The sequence below is a fragment of the Ylistrum balloti genome, unplaced genomic scaffold (genome assembly GCF_031769215.1).
Source record: "Ylistrum balloti isolate Yb309-2 unplaced genomic scaffold, AGI_CSIRO_Ybal_v1 Utg370714, whole genome shotgun sequence".
Taxonomy (NCBI): Eukaryota; Metazoa; Mollusca; class Bivalvia; order Pectinida; family Pectinidae; genus Ylistrum; species Ylistrum balloti.
In genome coordinates this window covers 645939-668003 of record NW_026782426.1, presented here as the reverse complement: position 1 = coordinate 668003, position 22065 = coordinate 645939, and the positions used below count along the sequence as shown (strand labels likewise).

General features: G+C 34.3%; 1 protein-coding gene across 6 annotated transcripts in view; it reads left to right on the top strand.

Moving 5' to 3' along the window:
* Positions 1–22065, top strand: part of LOC132557746 (kin of IRRE-like protein 1) — a 115219-nt gene that overhangs the window by 31705 nt on the left and 61449 nt on the right. For all 6 annotated transcript variants that reach the window (XR_009554525.1, XM_060222271.1, XM_060222268.1 and 3 more), the window contains exon 2: positions 4433–4486. The gene's annotated coding sequence lies outside the window, so the exon portion shown is untranslated. The remainder of the gene's footprint in view (positions 1–4432; positions 4487–22065) is intronic.

Sequence of the window (22065 nt, the reverse complement as noted above, 5' to 3'; positions counted from 1 at the left end):
GTACAGGTGACCTAAGTATACAGGTGGTCTCTATGTGCAGGTGACCTAAGTATACAGGTAGTCTTTATAGTGCAGGTGACCTAGGTATACAGGTGATCTTTATATACAGGTAATCTTTATATACAAGTAGAGAGGTTGATTGCAACTGTAGATGTCATGGATGATATAAGATCATGACAAACATGCAGAAATTTGACCGATGGACGTACATTGTGAGGTCGGTAGGTAACACATAGTGTTAGATATATGGATGCTTTGAAGAGTTAATTCAATATTAAATTCTTTCACTGACACTCTTCATGCAAAATACAATAAACACAGAATAATTAATTGCCCTACAGAATAAAATTGTGTTACTGTCATCTAGCCACTTTTACAGGACATAGGTCTCTTCATTAAAAATTTGTGAACAGCAGAATACGGGCTTACAAAGTGCATTAGGTAATATCCTGACTTGCTAACTATATATATCTAATTCAATTTACTGTTTGATCCTATATAAAATTTGTTCTGTTATATTGATTCTTCCTTTGTTTCTTCTCCATTATTCCTCTTTTCTCTGTTCTTCTTTCTCCCTTCTCTCCTCTCTCTTTTCTTTTTACCATTCCTTTCCATTATTTTCTCTTTCTATTCTGACTTCTTTTCACTTCTGTCTCTCTCACTTTCGACAGATCTACTTTCTTATATTCTCCTCTTCCCTCTTCTAACCATCTCTTCTCTCTCCCTCCTATCTTTCTTTCTTTTTCCAGTCTCTTCTTTTCTGTTATTTTTCTTCTCACAACTGTTTGTTCCTCCTCTCTCCATTATCTTTCCTCTTTCCCTCTGTCTACTTTTTCTTCCCTACTTCCCTCTGTCTGCTTTTTATTCCTGTCCCATGTCTCTGCCAACCTTTGATTTGCCGTTTTTTACCCTTCACTGTCTGTAACAGGCCAATCTGCCCTTTGTGTCCAGCCTGACAGTTATTGGTCAGCTTACATACCATACATTTCCTAATGCTAACAGAGAAATAAATAAAACCATGTGTAGACTCTCTCTCCACCCGCTACTGTATTATCTAAACCCTTTCCACCATGATTTATCCCTAGTGGATTAATAGACCTGATATCCTACCACTACACATTGATATCTTATCACGAATATTGCCACTCTGGTAAGAAAACTATTACACTCATTATTTCTATAGCATCACCTTGGTAACCTAAACACTGGTGTTTTCCCTACCACTGTCTCTCTGTCCAGCTGGTTATTTAGATAGTTTTTCAACACACCCACTGTCTTTATATTAAGTTTCTTAAGTGTGGCACTGGTCCTACTTTTCAGCTCTTCTGAATTGCAACATTTAACAGCCTGAAACCAAGGGAAAAGCTACTGTAAAAAAAGTAGCAATAATCTACACATTATATGGTCACTGTGTGATATGTTAATAACATACATATTTGATTATTCTCTGTCCTCTGCCCCATTTTCTTGAGTTACCTCCCTTTTGACTTCTGACCTTCACCTTCCACACCTCAATTCACTACCATGGGTGCCATATTTTTATGAACACCTGAAGATAACCAGTTTCTATCAGGTTAATAAGATTTAACATATGGTAGAAACTGTGATGTAATTGTTCCACTTGCTGTGTAATTTTGCACATGGGGTACATAACATATAGTTAATTGTTTTACCAACATTTTTTCAAAATGCCTATATCCTTGACATTTTCATTATTAATACTTATCTCCCTTAGCACACAATAGTTTTATACCTATATTATTGCATTGTAGAAATCACTTTTACACCTCACTTTAAATCAGTGTGTGTGAATTTGCAGATAAGGACACTTTATCGTTCAGTTACAATAAAAAGCACTAGAATCGCTCCTGAAAACTTTTTTTTTTAGTTTTTCTTTTCTTCTCACAGATCTGTCCGTCATCAACTTTGAATGATTTTGGCATAAACATAATTGTGACTTGAGTCAAGAAAAACAAATCCTTAAGTGAAATATGCATTAAATTTCATTAAAATTCATCCTACCATTGCTAAGGCCTCATGAAAACAACGTCCACTGATGATAGGATCACTGACAGTCATTTTTATAGTGTCATCCCACTGAAATGTTATAATCTTGACATGGTAGTATGACAGTATTAGATATCATCCATTCCCCTCTCACCCCTCCCAAATCACATGATAATGATCACCTTTAGGCTGTGACAAGAAGTTTTTAAGATAGACTGAAATTCCTGTTTACTGTTAATAGTGACTGGGTAGACCTGTTTAGGACACTTTCCTTCAAGTAAGGGTTATCATGGTGATATAGGATAATACACAATGTAGGTTTTTTGTTCTCTCGCTTTCTCCCACAATAAAACCCTATTATGATTAAAACAGTGTTACATTGTTTGTTTCACAATTGAAATTAAAATAAAAGAGATGAATTTGAATTTTTTAAATAAAATTAATTCAAGTAAAAATACTTCATAAATGCTTCATTAAAGAAAAGTTAAAGATTTCAATTCCACAAGTTGTTTTATCGGGAAAATTTTGAAATCTGATTGTACTCCATGTTGCGTTGTAGTAAAGTAACTGGTCAGAAGACAGATGTGTTAGTGATGTTTGTGTTTATCATGCTATCCTTGGTGTAGTTACCATATCACTTGTGGTTATCTATAGGAAACAGCTTAAGTCTGTATCCATGCAATGCATGTGCAATATTACATGCCAGAATGTTCACGTTTTTGTTGTACAATCTGCATTCTGTCATGCCAGAGTTACGCGAGGGTTAACTGTAAGTGACAGTGAACTGTGCTCCCCTGATAACTAGGGTTTGTAAGGCTAGCCATTGTTTCTCTGTTTGGCGCAGTTATAACCACAAGTTATCTGAGGAAATTTCACCATTCCCTGAATAACTGACAAACTTTCATCCTTCTGTTCAAGACGTTGCCAATGTACAACAAGCATAAAACTGAAACAGTTAGAAAAACTTCTTCTTTTTTTTTTTTTTAGATTTTCCCAAGAATATGTTATCAATAATTTTATGGAATATAATTAATGATGTCAGTATTAAGGCTGTATCCAACGAAATACTGTGACTGTTGGGCCGTTAGCCAATCAGAATACTGCATTTATATTTTCAAATTTGAAACATTATTTCAACATGAAACTTGGTTTTCTCCTCTAATAGTGTACTGTTAATTTTCTGATTAAGTTTATAAAAACAAAAACTATTTTTCTGAAGTTTGATTCTTAAGATGTATTTGTAGACAAAAACGGAACTTGATATAGTAAACGATATGTACCCAGTTTAAACCTCATCAGTAGAGAATGTTGGTGGACTTATAGGGAAGTAAAGAAAACAGAGCTTTTAAACCTTTTTCTATACTGTTATAAGGCCAGTGTTTCAGAACATTAATTCATACACGAAATAAGGAGTGGGCTTTTAACAACCCATATCAGAAATGTAACAAATGTTAAAATTACAAAACAATGTTTTTAAAATGTTCTATTGAAAAATGATAATTTAGAGGGCGTGTTTTAACAAATTTTGTATTTCTGATATGAAAAACTTTTTTACCATGGTTACCATGGCAATAGAATTCTTCACTTCCTGTCTACATTTTTTATTACTGATGACGTGACATCAGATAATATTCCGTCTAGTCCATCATTTTCTGAGACAATCTTCAGCTTCATTGTGTGAGTTTCTCACCAGCAAGTTACACCATACCCTCAGTCATGATATATATCTCAACATTTGATGGCAAAACCTGACACTTTTATAGAAGATGTAGTATAGGGAAAGAGAGAAACATTTGGTCATATATCTTTTAAAACAATGTCTTCTTATTGGGAATCTTTCTTTAAAACAATGACATTTCTGGAAAAGTTGACGACAGCAACCAGCTGATTTACACGGCTTTCTGATGAAAAATTTCTCTACCAGGGCAATTCTTCCTGGTTTGTATTGTGTGTTTTTTCAGCACAGACCTCACAGCTCCCTAAAACCTAGTCAATGATTTATCAAAGAATATGCTGTTTATTTCTCTCAAAAATTCTTTAGAAACCTCACCCATGAACAATTATGTTTGTTACATTCTTAAAATCTCTGAGAAAATAATTTGAAATTGTTTTGCAGTGGCCCATATCTAGGTATGAGGAATGGGAGGAGGGGCCATTAGGGAGGGGAGGGAAGGGTCTGGCATACAGCAAGGCATTGCTGTTTGTTATGTTTGGGGTAGAGAGATAAGCTCTTGACCTTTCCCATGAAAAAAATCTTTTGACATTTTGGAAACTTGTTAAACACTTTTTAACAAATAAGAAATATAGAATAATTTTTTGTGGATTGATGTTTTTAAGTTTCAAGTTTAAGATTTTAAAGAATGAAAAACAGAATTTTAGAAATTATCTGATATAACTGTAATTGTTTTTTTTTTTTATTTTTCAGAATTCTGAGTGAATCAATACAGAAGACCAGCATTTTGTCATTATGTGGTAATAGGTAAGTTTGTCTGACATTTTAACCAGCTGTTCTGTTAGAGATAAACTCATCTTGAGTTAAAACTCTCAGTCAAAAGACTAACACATTCATTCTACAACAAGTTCATGTCAAGAGTGGGCTTATTACTGAGCAATGTTTTTGCTTTATCGTAGGTTTTCAGACTGTGTTGTAGACTTTTATGAAACACTTTCTTCAGGTTAGTTATGTCAATAGAATAGAAGTTCTAGTAACACAACCAGTAGAAGATTTGAGTGTGAAGTTCTGATGACTACATGGTCACCTTCATCAGACAAGTGACCAGTGTGGAGTGTACTATCACTGACATACGTAGTGTACAAAATGATAAGGAATCTACCAACTTTCAGTTTAGTAATAATAATAATAAGTGAATGATATTTGAATTTCAAGCGTATGGCCGACCATGACTTTATGTATGACCATGACTATAATGATGGCAGACATGTACTTCAAACATATAATTGATCATGATCTTATTACATTAAAAATTGCCAGCATGTGATTGCACTGAGTCGACTGTCCAGTGTATTCAACAAGATAAAGTCAGTGCTTCTACACTGTCGGAAAAAAGCCAGCTGCAGAATCTTATCAAAATTACAAACTTTATCAAAAAAAAAAAAAATTTGAAATCTACACATTTTCTGATGACCCCTTTGGGTTGTAAAGATGCATCACCAGCCATGTGTTTTGCTAGGTCAGCTGATAGGGGTTAGAGCCCAGATGGTGAAAGACTTGGGAAGGACACCCTTGGGAATCAAAGAGATAAGATGATCATTTGTTGGGATTCAGCAAAAAAATTTCATGTGATTTAATACTGGGGAAGGTTTGAGCTGACTCATTCTTCAAATGTTTTATTCTACTGATTTTGGCCATTTAGAAACCCAGCAAAGACATTAATATGTTATGTTTGGTGAGGAAATAATCTTGTGGTGTTGGGGTAGGGTACAGACAAGGAGACTCTGTTGGAAAAGAGACTATGACATATCACAACTGATTATGTTGGACAGTTGAAATCCATGTGTGTTGAACAGATGAACAGTTTACCTTGACCTTGAATGGCTCATTGTAACCTTCAACAGCTACACATATGCAGGTATGTACGTCATATCTCAAAATCATGGATCAGGTTTGATAGTCAGCTCGCACATGGCTATGTGAAATGTTTGGGGTTTCAGACAGATAGGGGACTAAATTGACCCTCAAGGTGCTGGCACATCTGCTGTTATGGTGAATTTTTTGGGAAGTAGTGATGTACTATTTTGTATTGCTTGTAACAGTATGGCTACATAAATGTTTGGACTAGGTCTGTAGGGTTTATTGGTAAAGCTGAAAAATGGTATATGCTTTAAGTGATCGGGGTAACCTTTAATGACAGAAAAAGACCAGGTTTGGACTTGGTTTTAAGGGTTTATTGGTAAAGCTGAAAAATGGTGTATGATTTAAGTGATTGGGGTGACCTTTAAGGACAGAGAAAGACCAGGTTTTTAAATGATTTAAGGGAGAATTAAGGATGGCATGGATTTGGAGATAATGGGAATATTTAGATTTGACTGGGTTTGGATCAGGTTTGGTGTAGAGATATGAGAGAGATATAGGGTGGTGTGGACTTGGAATTGAATCCATTGGTTTTTGAGATTGGGAGATATTGGGAATAGTTAAATTTGACAGGGATTGGATCAGGTTTGGTAGAGAGTAAGGAAGATATAGGGCAGCTTTGTTTTAAGGGGACTTGGAGAGAGAGGGTTGACCAGGGCCCGGGGTTTAACAAGGGCTTTTTTACAGGATTGGAATAGATATGGGGGACTGGGATTCCTTGCTTGTTTGACAGCTGCCTGAGTTATGGGATTCCCATCTGTGTTACCAGGTATCTTGTTTCATGTTTAGATATATTTTTTGTCTGCGAGGCTCCCTAAGGACCATGCTGGTAGGTTTTCTCTTAATTTCTCTTTTTTTGTCGACATAAATTTCAGCACTAATTCTCCATAATACAAACTATGAGGGCCATTAACACATTTTACATAAACCCAAGTAAGGACTAAACAACAAAATGGAAGACCCACAAGTAAAGAAGTTAATCATAAAAAAACTAGTTAAAATTGTTGAAACAGGTGAACTATTTCATAAGATGTTACTATTACCACCAGGCCAGCATGAAGGTTTGCCATTTTAGACAGTTTCAAAATTCTGTTGAAGTTTTGATCATAGGGAGCTTAATGTGCTGAACTTGAATGTTCACCTTACCCTTTCATTATTTCTGACTCAAAATCAGGGGTAGTGATAATTACGGGACGGAGGGTTCAATACTATAAATCTTACTGAAAGTCAGGGGATGGGCTTATTACACAACACTGGGGGAGGGGTGAGGGGTCAACATATCACTTTACTGAAAGTCAGGGGATGGGCTTATTACACAACACTGGGGGAGGGGTGGGGGGTCAACATATCACTTCTTACTGAAAGTCAGCGGATGGGCTTATTACACAACACTGGGGGAGGGGTGAGGGGTCAACATATCACTTTACTGAAAGTCAGGGGATGGGCTTATTACACAACACTGGGGGAGGGGTGGAGGGGGGGAGTCAACATATCACATCTTACTGAAAGTCAGGGGATGGGCTTATTACACAACACTGGGGATCAATACATTGCTTCTTGCTGAAAGACCAGGTATGGGCTTATCACAAGACCCCAGGGTTTAATACATGACTTCTTACTGAAAGTCAAAGGGTGGGCTTATTACAGAACCCTAGGGATCAATACATGACTTCTTAATGAAAGTCCGGGGACGGGCTTATTTCCAGACCCCAGGGATCAATACATTGCTTCTTGCTGAAAGACCAGGTATGGGCTTATTACAGGACCCCCGGGGTCAATACATGACTTCTTACTGAAAGTCAAAGGGTGGGCTTATTACAGAACCCTAGGGATCAATACATGACTTCTTAATGAAAGTCCGGGGGTGGGCTTATTTCAAGACCCAAGGGATCAATACATTGCTTCTTGCTGAAAGACCGGGTATGGGCTTATTACAGGACCCCCGGGGTCAATACATTATTTCTGACACAAAATCAGGGGGAGGACATATTACAGGACATTTAAAAACAGTATTTATTGGTTATGTTATACAACAATTTGTAGTTCTCTAGCTGAAATAGCCAATTAAACATTATGTAAGGCTAAATCTTGTAAAGATTGGAGCTCTGGTTGGAACAGCTGCGTCATAATTATAATAAGTTTATACAAAAATCTTGTAATACAGTTCTGTAGTGGGAAAACCGAAACTAGGAGACAAAACTCTGGTAATAACAGTTTGGTTGTTAAAACTGCTGTGTTACATCTACTTCTGAGGTCTGACTCTCCCTGTGGTTAATCTGTTTTGACAAAAAACAAAACTCTTTGAGAACCCTAATGCTGGAAGTTTGATGTTTTAGATAAAAATAAAATTCTTTAGTATGTAATCATAGTATCACAATTTCCTGAAAGATGAGGGGAACAATGACGCATAAATGTAATGGTAACAGATGGGTATTACGAACTATAGTTGTTGATGTCCGGGTATCTGTAACCTGTACAGGTAAACTAATATTTCACCTGTATGGATATAATTGGTGACAGATTTTTTTATGCAGTTATTCAATATATTAGGCTGACAGGTGTAATATGACTTCCTGTTATTGGGATAAACGATCATTTTAAATTTTAAATTTCCGTAAATAAAGTAAAATTTGAATACAGGCCCACAGTTCGGAAACATACACAATGGTAAAATTGTATTGATTACATTGTTGAAAAGCTTTGGAGCCAAATTTGTAAACTGTCTGAAGACACTTTTAAACGTAAATAAAGAAATAATGAATTAGAAAATGTAAATTGCAGGCATGTTTGAACAAAGTCCTAATTGCTTTTATCAACACAAAGGAAATGTAGACTATACCTATATACACCATACTGTTTTGTATCTGTATAGTGATGAATGCATTCACCATCTGTTTTTACACCTGAACAGGTAAAAACATGATTGACATGGAAGGAAATTTATGTAAATGGTGCCAAGATGTTTTGTCAATTTGTTAAACCAGGAGTGTGCAAATCAATTCAATTTAAATCATTCACCATATAAATTTTAAAACTATTCTTTTATTCTGGTTAATATAAAAAGGTATTTTACAGACTAAAGCTCGTAATTGTAATAAACGACAGGTATATTGAACAGCTGATGAAACAGACACCTAATAAATCATTGAAAAATCTCAGGTAGCAATCTTAGATGAGACCCTAAACCTATTTAGGTTTATATGCCAATTAAAGTAACACAGAGCATCCATACCCTTTTTATTCATATGGACTGTTCCTCTGAGCCTTACGGACCAATCTATCTACATGTTTAAAGGGGTTAGGGTTTGGAAGAGCACAAAGGTTTGGCAAGGCGTATTTTGTATCTGATTACTGTTTTGTGTCTTTTTTATAGCGTCTTAAACTTTGATATGAATACATGAATGCAAATTTGTTGTGTTAAGTATATTTGTATTATAATTCATTTTCTCACGTGTCTCAGATTTAAAGTTGTAAAAGGTTTTTTGATTCTCGCAAACCTTATACAGCTCATTCATAGTAGATACAGAGGGGGACGGTAAGTGTTATTTCAACCTTTCTTAATCAACACACTTAATAATTTCATACTTTTAATAAGTTGTAAATGAATTTAATTAAGTTATAAATACTGAAAGTTTTATCCATATATATCTGAATGAGACATATGTTTGTATTGTCGTATTATTGTATTGACGTTGGTCAGTCAAATTATCATAATTATATTTATGAATAAATTTGCATAATAACAAACTTAGGTAACAAAATTGTTATCATGAACATCTCAACTTTTTCAAATTGATCACATGATTGAATTCTATTTTTGAAATGGATTGAATTCTATTTTTTGGAATGGATTGATTTACAACCTGTTTCCATGACGATTATTTATACTAGTGTACCAATAGGTGGTAAAGTTTTATTAAGATTTTTGTTGATGTTTACATTGTTCTGATCTGGTCTCATCCCAGAATTTTGATAGACCAAGATCTATATGATGCATGTCATCAACGAAATGGAAGACACTTATCCTTTTGGAACACCTGGTCTTATTCCCCTTGTATTTGTTCTAAGGTCTACATGTAAATGCTTGTTTAGTTAATGATGTAGTTTCATTGAGTTTGAGTTTTAGATTCTGTGGACATGTTAGTATTTTCTGTGTGTCTTATTTGGACATTCCTTTTTCATCATTCCTAGGGAAACATCTTTTACTTCAAACACCTGATTTCTGCATAACTCAAAAACACTGCACATTTATTTTGTGAAATATAACATGATATTTAGGTTTGAAACATTATCAATTTTCATCTTATACTTAGATAGTGACATGAACCTTCAATTTACATGGTATTTACAGGGTTACACTCACTGTTACTTATACATTCACAAAAGTGGAAGAAGGAGGTGATGGTTTAGTGAACAGTATATCATGTTTGGTTAACAAGGAAATTCTAAAAGGAACAAGGAACGGTAATTGTGTTTGGCATTGGCACAAGGTTTGTTCATATTCCTCTTCAAATTACCAGAAAAATAGAGAAAGCAAACAACAAGGTCTTTCGCATCAGTTTTGTTTTAATTCCATTTCAAATTTATGGAAAAAACATCGCATAACTTGTATTTATTAGACAGTTCATGGTAAGCAAAGTGAAAAATGATCGTTAAAACAACCGCCTCTTCATTTGTTAAACTGTCAACCATACTCAATACTGAGGCTGTTGTTCACAATATACTTATTTATGTTTGACATATGTGTCTAGTTGTGAAGGAAAACAATTTCAAGGTCACAGACGAAAATAAATGTTTCTGATTTTTCAGTCGTTTTTTGAAGGTTTTGAGACCTTTATATAACATTGTTTTACATTTCCGTCTTTTCGAATAGATGACAAATGAATATTCTTAAGTCAAAAAATGGCGTCAGTCTTAGAACTGTAATTGTGTTCATAATAGATAGTCGTGAAACGAAAGTGACCTTGACAAGGACTTAAATCAGACAGAGACTGTACGTTTGAAACCTATGGCAGAAACTGATAATTTATAAAGCATTCAAATGACTAAGACATTGGATTAACCTTAGACATGACACATAATCATTAAAGCATTTAAATGACCAAAACATAGGATGACAGATAACTTGTAAAACGTTCAAATGACTAAGATATTGGATTAACCTTAGACATGACACATAATCAGTAAAGCATTTAAATGACCAAGACATAGGATGACAGATAACTTGTAAAACATTCAAATGACCAAAACATTGGATTAACCTTAGACATGATACATAATCATTAAAGCATTTAAATGACCAAGACATAGGATGACAGATAACTTGTAAAACATTCAAATGACCAAGACATTGAATTAACCCTAGTCATGACAGATGATGGTCAGCCATTTATGCAAATGTCCAGTGCTGGACATCAGTTAGATAGTTTAAAACTACCAATGATCTAGTATATCAAAGATTGACCTTCAAATGGCCTTGCTTAATGGCTAGTTCTTTATGTAAATGATGTTTTGGTGTACAGAACATGTGTGTTCTGTTTAAAATGGTGTAAGTGATAACTGTAAAACAATCCAATGGTTCTATATGTATAACTAAGACCTCAAAGACCTTAATGTTTATTTTCACAGGAAGGGGGCCTGACCATTTATTAGGTTCCTCAGTCCCATTAGGGAGTTCCTTCAGCCCCTAATGGACATGTTTATTGGTTCAGTGTCACTATAAATGACCACAGTCAAGGTAATTAACATTCATGATTAAGTCTGTGTATGGTTGGTGTTGATTTCTTCACTTTTATAATCGTCTTGTAGGCTAAAAAATTTTAACTGAAAAATCCTGTGATAAAAAAAAATGGTTGATTTGAATATTTTTTTCCAATCCGTTGTCCAGACTTGACAAAAATGTTTTTTTTGGTTTGTTTGTTAACTTAGAAAGATTAGAAATTTTAATGTAATGGTTAATTTTTAGATTAAACTGACAAGACTTTATAATAATAGCTGTTCCTGGAAATATATGTATGTAGCTTTGTTAGCTTTGTGACAAAACTAGAATATTCTGAAATCTATGACATATGCTCAGACTTGGTTGAAAAGGATATATTTGATATCCTGGAAATTAAAATAAATATGAAAAATCCTATGAATATGTCCAGAAAACAAGAGATTTTTTTATAAATTAGTTGTGATGAAACTGACCATACTTGAGGTGGAGGTTACCAGTATAAAGGGCTTGATCCCTCCTCCAGGCAGACCAGTGGTTAACCTAATCTATATCAATACAGGTTGTTTATTTTGAAGACTAGTATTCCATGAAAGATGTTTGATCTGTTTTCTGACAAAAGAAAACTCTCTGAAGATTGGCTCAGGCCAGCCAGTACATTCTAGTAGTGGACATTGGTCTTCTGGGCAGTATGGTGATAAGCTTGGGGTCAGTTACTATCATCCCAGACAGTCGCTGTCAATATTGGGAGGGTATGAATCAACACAGGATGTGGTGATAGAAAAATGGTTCTCAAGTCATAACATACAGGCCTGTGTAAGTGATGGAGAAATCCCAGAGAGTAGGACTATCAGACAAAAAAGGGGTTCCCCAGGGAGAGATAATATACCTCTAACTGTTCCCTCCTATCCTATAGACTATCACATTTCTTGTTCAGATGTAGTGCAAAATATCATTTATCCCTATACCTTTTCAACTTTTCAGTAAGATTTCGATCATACTGAAGGTTTCCATAATATCTCTTTCCCTGCTGAAGATTAGATTTCTGTTCCTTCTCCGAGGTTTCCAAAAGATTTTTTGAAGTTTCCCTCCTTGATCTATCCAGATTTTCATCAAGTTTCTGTCCAAGCTTAAGGTTTCCATAAGATTTTCCATACTGCTTGAGATTTTCTTCTGGTTTTTATTTCCTACTCATGGACCGTTAGAATAAGATCCCAATTCTTAATTATCAACAAATCATTATTTTTAAAATGAAGTAAAAATAGTATCAGAGTTTCTGTGAAAATAAATCATCTCTGTGTGAATTAGTCAGCTGTATAAATTCTTTTCAAAGTTGCATTGCTGAACACAATTCTTAATTCATAAGAATTATCAAATTTTTTTTCAAAAATTGAAACGATTGCTGCTTAGAGCTTATATTTTGGGTAATAAAGAAAACCGTCTCCAGATGAATTAAAAACGAGAGTTTGAATTTTACAAAGACATTCTGTCTTGAAGAATCCGTTCCTTCAAAAAAAAAAAAAAAATAGATAACGTTTTAATCACAACATTTGTCAGACTGGAGTAGATTTTCATGTTTTTGAAATTGTTGATAACCAAAGTTTATCAGTGTAATACACAGAAATCTAAAAGATGAACTAGATTAATTAAAGGCTCGGGAAGATTATGTCAGAGAGGAATAAAATGCTAGGATTAGTTTGAACAACCTCCTTTATAAACAAACCATAAAAAATTACATGTGCTTTTTATGATAAATTTTTATTAATTTTTTTTTTTTTTTCAAACATTGTTGTTGAGCACTTGAGATTTAATATAAATGGATAATGACATAAGAAGTTTGTCAAAAAGGGGCATAGAAAAGGATTTTCTAGGATGCTAGATCTGAACCAAGGATTTAGTGTAAATCTGTGAGATACCATGATGAATAGAATTTATCTGAATCATAAAAAAGCCATATCCAAGGACAAAGGAATGACAAAGAAAGATGGCAAAACTAAAAAAAACATCAGTCTGTTTCAGTTGTTAAAGACCTCGACAAGAGCAGAACTGATACAGATCAGCAGTCAAACCTCCCACAAAACAATCTCTGTCATAAAAAAGCTTGAAACAGAGACATCTTCCAACAGTCAACTGGTATAATCTTTCCCTGTTGACAATGCTATTCAAGACCTGTCCGATTCAATTTAGATTGTAGACATTTCTGAATGTCCAGAACTCTTTGCAGGCATGACAAATACATGAAACAATGTTAGCATACAGACATACAAACATTTTCTGCAAAATAAATTTTATCAGAAAGAGAATCACACTGGGTGAGTGTTTTTTGTTTGTTTGTGTGTATGTCTAAAACAGAGAAAGTGAATTAAGATTACACTTTAGAAAAAGAAATGACACTTTTTTTGTGATAATTGACGTTTCAATTAACTCTATAAGCATTTTGATTGGATGACATTTTTGTTCTAGGTCATCATTTTGACAGCAAGTGTTTTATTTACATCAACAGTCTGCAAGATTAGTTTAGATTCATCAGCTCCAAAGAAAAAAAATAATGAAGACAAATTTGTACAAGTTGATGAAAGATGTAAGCTTATATTCCTAACGTTTAAATCTGTCATGGTATCTGATAATTTATGTGTTTCTACATCTTTCAGAAGTTCATATATAATTGAGATGTAACTTGTCATTTTCTGTTTCTCTACGTTCCCACAACCTTTAAGAGGTTTAATGGACAGATAAGCCATGGGAAGCTTGATAATTTGGTGTCATATAAAAGATCCACCCTGTTTCGTAATACAGGTAACACCTATGTAGGTAAATATTTATGTACAGGTATTATATATATGGTTATATGTCAGCATCCAGGTGACTCAATCTGTTTTATCTACCTGTATCACTTCCTACCTGTTTACGATCTACCTGTAATACTACCTGTTAACGATCTCCCTGTGACATCGTAGAAGTACGATGCTGTTTTAGTGTTAGTTTTAGTATGTTAAAATCTAGTTCATAGCTAAAGCATCTTCAGTATTATGAGAATCTACGGATTTTCCTTTGTAATTTATATTTCTGTGTGAAAAAGATATTTCATAACATTTCAATTTAAATTGTTGCCAAACAAATTACAGTGATAATAAAGCCACTAATGTTTGTGTAACAAAAACGCAAACTTAAATGGTTTATTTGACATTTGTGTGGAAACAATCTCAAAAGTAAAGACAAAAGTGAAAAAAAGTCAAATTGCTCTTCACAGAGACAAATTACTTGAATGGAAACAACCCAAAATATGAAAGCAAACCAGCTGATAAAGTAACAAATGATATTTGAAATTATTATTGTGAGAGAAAAAAAAAAGAAAGAAATTCAGAGTGAATTATGAGTTTTAACAACAAAAATGTGGAGTTTGATGAAATTTCATAAAATAGAGTTAAAAGTTGACTGTTCAGTTTGAAAATCTTGTTATAGTCATAAAATGCTACACAAAAAATTACATGTTTAGTTTGAAAATCAATCACTGGTTTGATGATGTACTGATGTTTAAATGTTTTGTTAGCTTGATGTACAGTTTCTGTAAAATTTGAATTGCTTGTAGTTAAAAAGACCTTTTAACTGGAAACAAGATATGTTTGTCAGGAAATAAAAATTGCCATCTTTACATACATTTATCTATGTTGCAAGAGGCACATGTCTGGTAATAAGACCATCCTGTTCTTTTTCACTTTCAGTGAATAAAACAACAGATACTACAACATTGTCATTTAATAAGCCCACCTACCATACTTTTAGCTATATAGTGATGTACCATACCCCTAGGTTTTCTTCACGAGAATTATGGTACAATTACACTGTTTACTGTGTCAAAATTACACTTAAACAGTTCGAAGCTTGCTCAAGTGAGTGAAGATAATTCAGTCACACAGAAGTGAATTGTTACCCGACATCTCCTCTCATCCAACAAACCCTACAGCATTCGATGGCAATCACATTGTATAAAAACTGGGAATGTCGAGTAATATTATTAATTAAACAATTCTATAAATACACAGACGAAAAATTGGAAAATACCGAGGTTTGTCTGTATTGTGGAGAAAACAGAATAATGATTCCATTTGTGGTTAAAAGTGCACTCAAAGATTAATCTAATCAAGAAATGGCGGCACTGATTCAAGATATCAAAATCACAAAAAGCCAACCAACTCCGTAATGGAAACACTAATAAAGCTTTCGTAATTAATCTTGTTACATTAATTTGCCTCATTTTATGAGTATTTAACATGTCATCCTGTTTCACCCTCAAACACAAATGAAGTACATCTTTGTTCGTAAATGACTTCCGCAGAAAACTATCTCATGAATCATACAGATTTATATGAATGACAAGATTTTACATCATTGTAAAAAATATTTATCTGTTCCTAGACTCTAAAACTAATGAATTTGAAGATTTCTGGGAAATGAAATTATTAATTTTAAACTGTTTAAAACCAACAAATAAGGCTGTGTAGACACAAAAGGCCATATTATTGCTACTATGAAACATACAATCAGTTTAATGAACATTCCCTAAAGGGAAGTAACTCTAATTAAAAAAAGTGTTTTTTCTTTAAGGCATCCTGTATGCTTCTCATTCAGCATTTAACCTGTAATAATGGTGTTCATGTTCTACATTTGGAGAGTGAAAGTTGTCTTTCTGCTTCAGTCAGCTGTTCATAGCTATCAATCAATGCAACTGTCGGATAAAGCAGACATTATTTAACTATCTTGAAAAATACCATCATCAAATCAGAGAACCATTTTCAATAAGGTTGCAACCCTGAATAATATCTGTATCACTTTCTACTTTTTACTTTTGACCTTTAACCTATAAAGAAGGAACTCAAGTTCTATATTTGGAGACTCAGAGTGGTCAATCTGTTTCTGTCAACTGATATAAGTATATTTTATAAGTCTCCTTCTTGTGAATGTGTATGATATACTGGTATCTCAGACACTGAAAATCACTTACAGATAAATATATGGAAGGTTATGAAAAGGTCAAGGTCATTTTGTGTACTTGATTACTAACAAAACTGGGTTATATCAATGTATTAAGGCTGAAAGATTCCAAGACAGTGCTGATTGTCTATAGGTTGAGTAATGTTTGTATATTGGACTGTCATCTGTCAAAAGAGGAAAAGGATTTTACAGTGAAAAGAGAGATCGATGAAAAAATGTAGGATTAGATTTGGAAGATATTTTTTGAAGCTTGTTTACACTTATGTTGTAAAGACATCTATACATTGAGGTGATAATTAAATTCTGATGATGTAAACAGACACTATAGTCTGCTCTAGACACTATAGTCTGCTCTAGACACTATAGTCTGCTCTAGACACTATAGTCTGCTCTAGACACTATAGTCTGCTCTAGACACTATAGTCTGCTCTAGACACTATAGTCTGCTCTAGACACTATAGTCTGCTCTAGACACTATAGTCTGCTCTAGACACTATAGTCTGCTCTAGACACTATAGTCTGCTCTAGACACTATAGTCTGCTCTAGACACTATAGTCTGCTCTAGACACTATAGTCTGCTCTAGACACTATAGTCTGCTCTAGACACTATAGTCTGCTCTAGACACTATAGTCTGCTCTAGACACTATAGTCTGCTCTAGACACTATAGTCTGCTCTAGACACTATAGTCTGCTCTAGACACTATAGTCTGCTCTAGACACTATAGTCTGCTCTAGACACTATAGTCTGCTCTAGACACTATAGTCTGCTCTAGACACTATAGTCTGCTCTAGACACTATAGTCTGCTCTAGACACTATAGTCTGCTCTAGACACTATAGTCTGCTCTAGACACTATAGTCTGCTCTAGACACTATAGTCTGCTCTAGACACTATAGTCTGCTCTAGACACTATAGTCTGCTCTAGACACTATAGTCTGTTCTGATCTAATTTTAAACTTCAAAGAAACCAAGAGTCATTCTTTTCATCAGCAAGTTTACTCTATGTAAAATTGTTTATGATATGTTTCTCAATCAAACAGAATATCTGATGTTTAAAATTAACACAAGTATTTCCCTTCTTGTTGTAAGTGGTGTAGAGGTTTTGGTTGTGTACGTGTGGTTTGGCATGTCTGAGTAGTAGATTTTACATGGGACTGTTGATGGGTGAGAGGAACAGCTGGTGATGTGTGAAGATGTTTATAGGAATAATATGTAATGTTTACTCCAGATATTACAGGTTTATCTACATACTGTACAGGAAGCTTGGAATTATCTGTTGATGTAACCTCGTGATATTATATGGCCTGGAATTTGACCACTTCTTGGCACCATGTTACAGTCAAACATTGATTCTTCTCATTTCCTTAAATGGCTTGATCTCCAGTGTTTGTGAGGTGGTCTGGTAACAGAGGTGGACTCTGAATTGAAGTGGTCTCTTGATAGAGGTGGCCTCTTAATAGAGGTGGTCTCTTGATAGAGGTTGTATCTAAATAGAAGCAGTCTCTAGTTAAAAAATAGCCTGTTAAAATGTGGTCTGTTAACAGAGGTGGTCTCTTGATAAAAGTGGTTTTTTTATTAGAGGTAGTGTCCTAATGAATATGGGGTCTTACTAAGTGGTGTCTTGATAGAGCAGGCCTCTTAATAGAGGTGGTCACTTGAGAAAGGTTGCATCTTAATAGAAGCAGTCTCTTGTTAGAAGTGGTCTGTAAATATAGGGGATCTCTCAATAGAAGTGTTCACTTAAAAGAAGTAGTCTTATGATATAGGTGGTCTCTTAATAGAGGTAGTCTCATGATATAGGTGGTCTCTTAATAGAGGTAATCTCATGATATTAGTGGTCTCTTAATAGAGGTAATCTCATGATATAGATGGTCTCTTAACAGAGGTAGTCTTATGATATAGGTGGTCTCTTAATAGAGGTAATCTCATGATATAGATGGTCTGTAATAGAGGTAATCTCATTATATAGGTGGTCCCTTAATAGAGGTAATCTCATGATATAGGTGGTCCCTTAATAGAGGTAGTCGTATGATATATTTGCTTTCTTAGTACAGGTGGTATCTTTATATAAGTTGTCTCTTATTAAAGATCTTTAAACAGTAATGGTATCAAAATATTTGACTCACATTCAGATAAACTTATTTGCTTAGATTTTAACAGAAAGTTGCAGACCTGCTCAGTGTAGTCTGTATTGTTTTAGGAGACACTTATAAATCAATCTGACATTTGTATGTCTTAAAAAAGTGTTTTTGAAAAAAAATATTCTCCTCCATTCCTATCAGGGTTTCCATCAGCTCATGGGCCTGCTTACCCATGCATCGTGTTTAAGATTGTGTGAAAAGACTGTAAAAACCTTCTCCGAGCTGATGCTCAGGAACTGATGGATGAGTGAAAGCAGTTACAAGGTTGTTTAGTACACGAATAAGAAATCAAACAAACCAGCTAATTTAGCATGAAGTTACTGAGCTTGCCAACTTACAAGGAGTTATAACCAAACTGTGCTGTCTATTGATTTAACACTGTAGAGTTAAGTTGTTAAATTTTACAAACTTTCATCAAGTATTACATAGATTATTTACTGTAAGTGAAGGATTGCCATATTGATCTCATGTTAAAAGAATTAAATTTGATTTAAGGATATTGTCGCCTATACTGGAAGGAAATAAAGAGACATGTAAGTAAATTACTGTAGGATTATAACAATACATCAGTACAGGCTCTTTATAACAACACATCATTACCGGCTCTTTATAACAACACATGTTTACCGGCTCTTTATAACAACACATGTTTACCAGCTCTTTATAACAACACATCATTACAGGCTCTTTATAACAACACATCATTACAGGCTCTTTATAACAACACATCATTACAGGCTCTTTATAACAACACATCATTACAGGCTCTTTATAACAACACATCATTACAGGCTCTTTATAACAACACATCATTACTGGCTCTTTATAACAACACATCATTACTGGCTCTTTATAACAACACATCATTACAGGCTCTGTATAACAACACATCATTACTGGCTCTTTATAACAACACATCATTACTGGCTCTTTATAACAACACATCAGTGCAGGATCTTTATAACAACACATCATTCCTGGCTCTTTATAACAACACATCATTACAGGCTCTTTATAACAACACATCATTACAGGCTCTTTATAACAACACATCAGTACAGGCTCTTTATAACAACACATCAGTACAGGCTCTTTATAACAACACATCATTACAGGCTCTTTATAACAACACATCATTACAGGCTCTTTATAACAACACATCATTACTGGCTCTTTATAACAACACATCATTACAGGCTCTTTATAACAACACATCATTACCGGCTCTTTATAACAACATATCATTACTGGCTCTTTATAACAACACATCATTACTGGCTCTTTATAACAACACATCATTACAGGCTCTTTATAACAACACATCATTACAGGCTCTTTATAACAACACATCATTACAGGCTCTTTATAACAACACATCATTACTGGCTCTTTATAACAACACATCAGTACAGACTCTTTATAACAACACATCATTACTGGCTCTTTATAACAACACATCATTACAGGCTCTTTATAACAACACATGTTTACCGGCTCTGTATAACAACACATGTTTACTGGCTCTGTATAACAACACATGTTTACTGGCTCTTTATAACAACACATCATTACAGGCTCTTTATAACAACACATCATTACTGGCTCTGTATAACAACACATCATTACAGGCTCTTTATAACAACACATCATTACTGGCTCTGTATAACAACACATCATTACAGGCTCTTTATAACAACACATCATTACAGGCTCTTTATAATAACACATCATTACTGGCTCTGTATAACAACACATCAGTCCAGGCTCTTTATAATAACACCTCATTACTGGCTCTGTATAACAACACATCATTACAGGCTCTTTATAACAACACATCATTACTGGCTCTGTATAACAACACATCATTACAGGCTCTTTATAATAACACATCATTACTGGCTCTGTATAACAACACATCAGTCCAGGCTCTTTATAATAACACCTCATTACTGGCTCTTTATAACAACACATGTTTCCAGGCTCTTTATAACAACACATGTTAACCGGCTCTTTATAACAACACATGTTTACAGGTTCTTTATAACAACACATCATTATAGGCCTTTATTACAACACATACTTACTGGCTCTTTATAACAACACATCAGTACAGACTCTTTATAACAACACATCATTAAAGACCTTTATAACAACACATACTTACTGGCTCTTTATAACAACACATCAGTGCAGACTGTTTATAATAACACATCATTACCGGCTCTTTATAACAACACATCATTATAGGCCTTTATAACAACACATGTTTACTGGCTCTTTATAAAAACAGGAAAAGAAAAAATTGAAATTTTATCATACTAATGCCATAAAACATATCAGATTTTCCTTTGATTATGTTGGATATTTATGAAAAGTTTCCAAAACCTTTTTTTTTCTTTTAAGAACAAAACTATTTGTAAAACTTAAGATCTTGTTTTCCTGTATAAAAAAATGAAATTGCTTTGAAAGAACATCCCTATGATGAGAAATGCACTGTACTAAGACAAAATGGTGGGAGAACCAATTATGGTAACCAGGGGTGAAGGAGTTTAATTAATCTGTGATGAATGATTGACTTATCAGTGATTAAGACTTCCTCTAACATGGAGCAGATCAAAAGTCGAAACAATTTAATCAGCAAATTTTCTATCTTGGACCAATCCTCACTTTGATGTTCGGTTAGTCTAATCAGATCCTAGGGGAAACTGTTTTCATGCTATACTAGTGTCAAACGTATATGTCACTCTGAGTCAAATCTTATTCTGGTGAAAGTTTGTTTTTTTTGTGTTTGATTGATGAGGAGTGTGCTGGGTTCATAAGGGTACATGCAGCAAGATAAGGCGGGTTAACCTTTTATGTTTGTCTGTACACCAAATTTCCTGAAAGCCCCAAGATTAACATCCTTAATGTGAGGTTCAACATGAAATAATCATTTATAACATCTTAAATAACCACAGAACAGTATAGTGTTGGAAACCTCTCGCAGGCTTTCTGCACTTTGTCGCTAACTGAAATACTGACCTGTTCCTTGGTTCAACCCAGATTAGAGTTTTATAGGAATCATACATACATAACATTAGAAGTAAATTGTCTGCGCAACTTCTACTGTTTAATTGCCAGACACAACAACAAATACCACAATTTACGACACAGACTTAAACCAAACCATACAACTTAATATCTAGGGAACATAGAACGGTACAGGCAAATTTCAATGGCCTGATGACATGTTTCTCTGTATAGTGAAGTTAATTGAGACTGAATTTTTAATAAATCAAAGAAAATTTGATATCAGAACATAAATATAGGGAAAAGGATAAAGGTTGTCTTTTTTTCCCTTTTCCTATAAGTGTTACTTAGTTAATGAAGGGACAATGTCTATTGCCTGAGATGATACTTGGACAGTTACAGAGTTGATGAAGGGACAATGTCTATTGCCTGAGATGATACTTAGTTACAGAGTTGATGAAGGGACAGTGTCTATTGCCTGAGATGATACTTAGACAGTTACAGAGTTGATGAAGGGACAATGTCTATTGCCTGAGATGATACTTGGACAGTTACAGAGTTGATGAAGGGACAATGTCTATTGCCTGAGATGATACTTGGACAGTT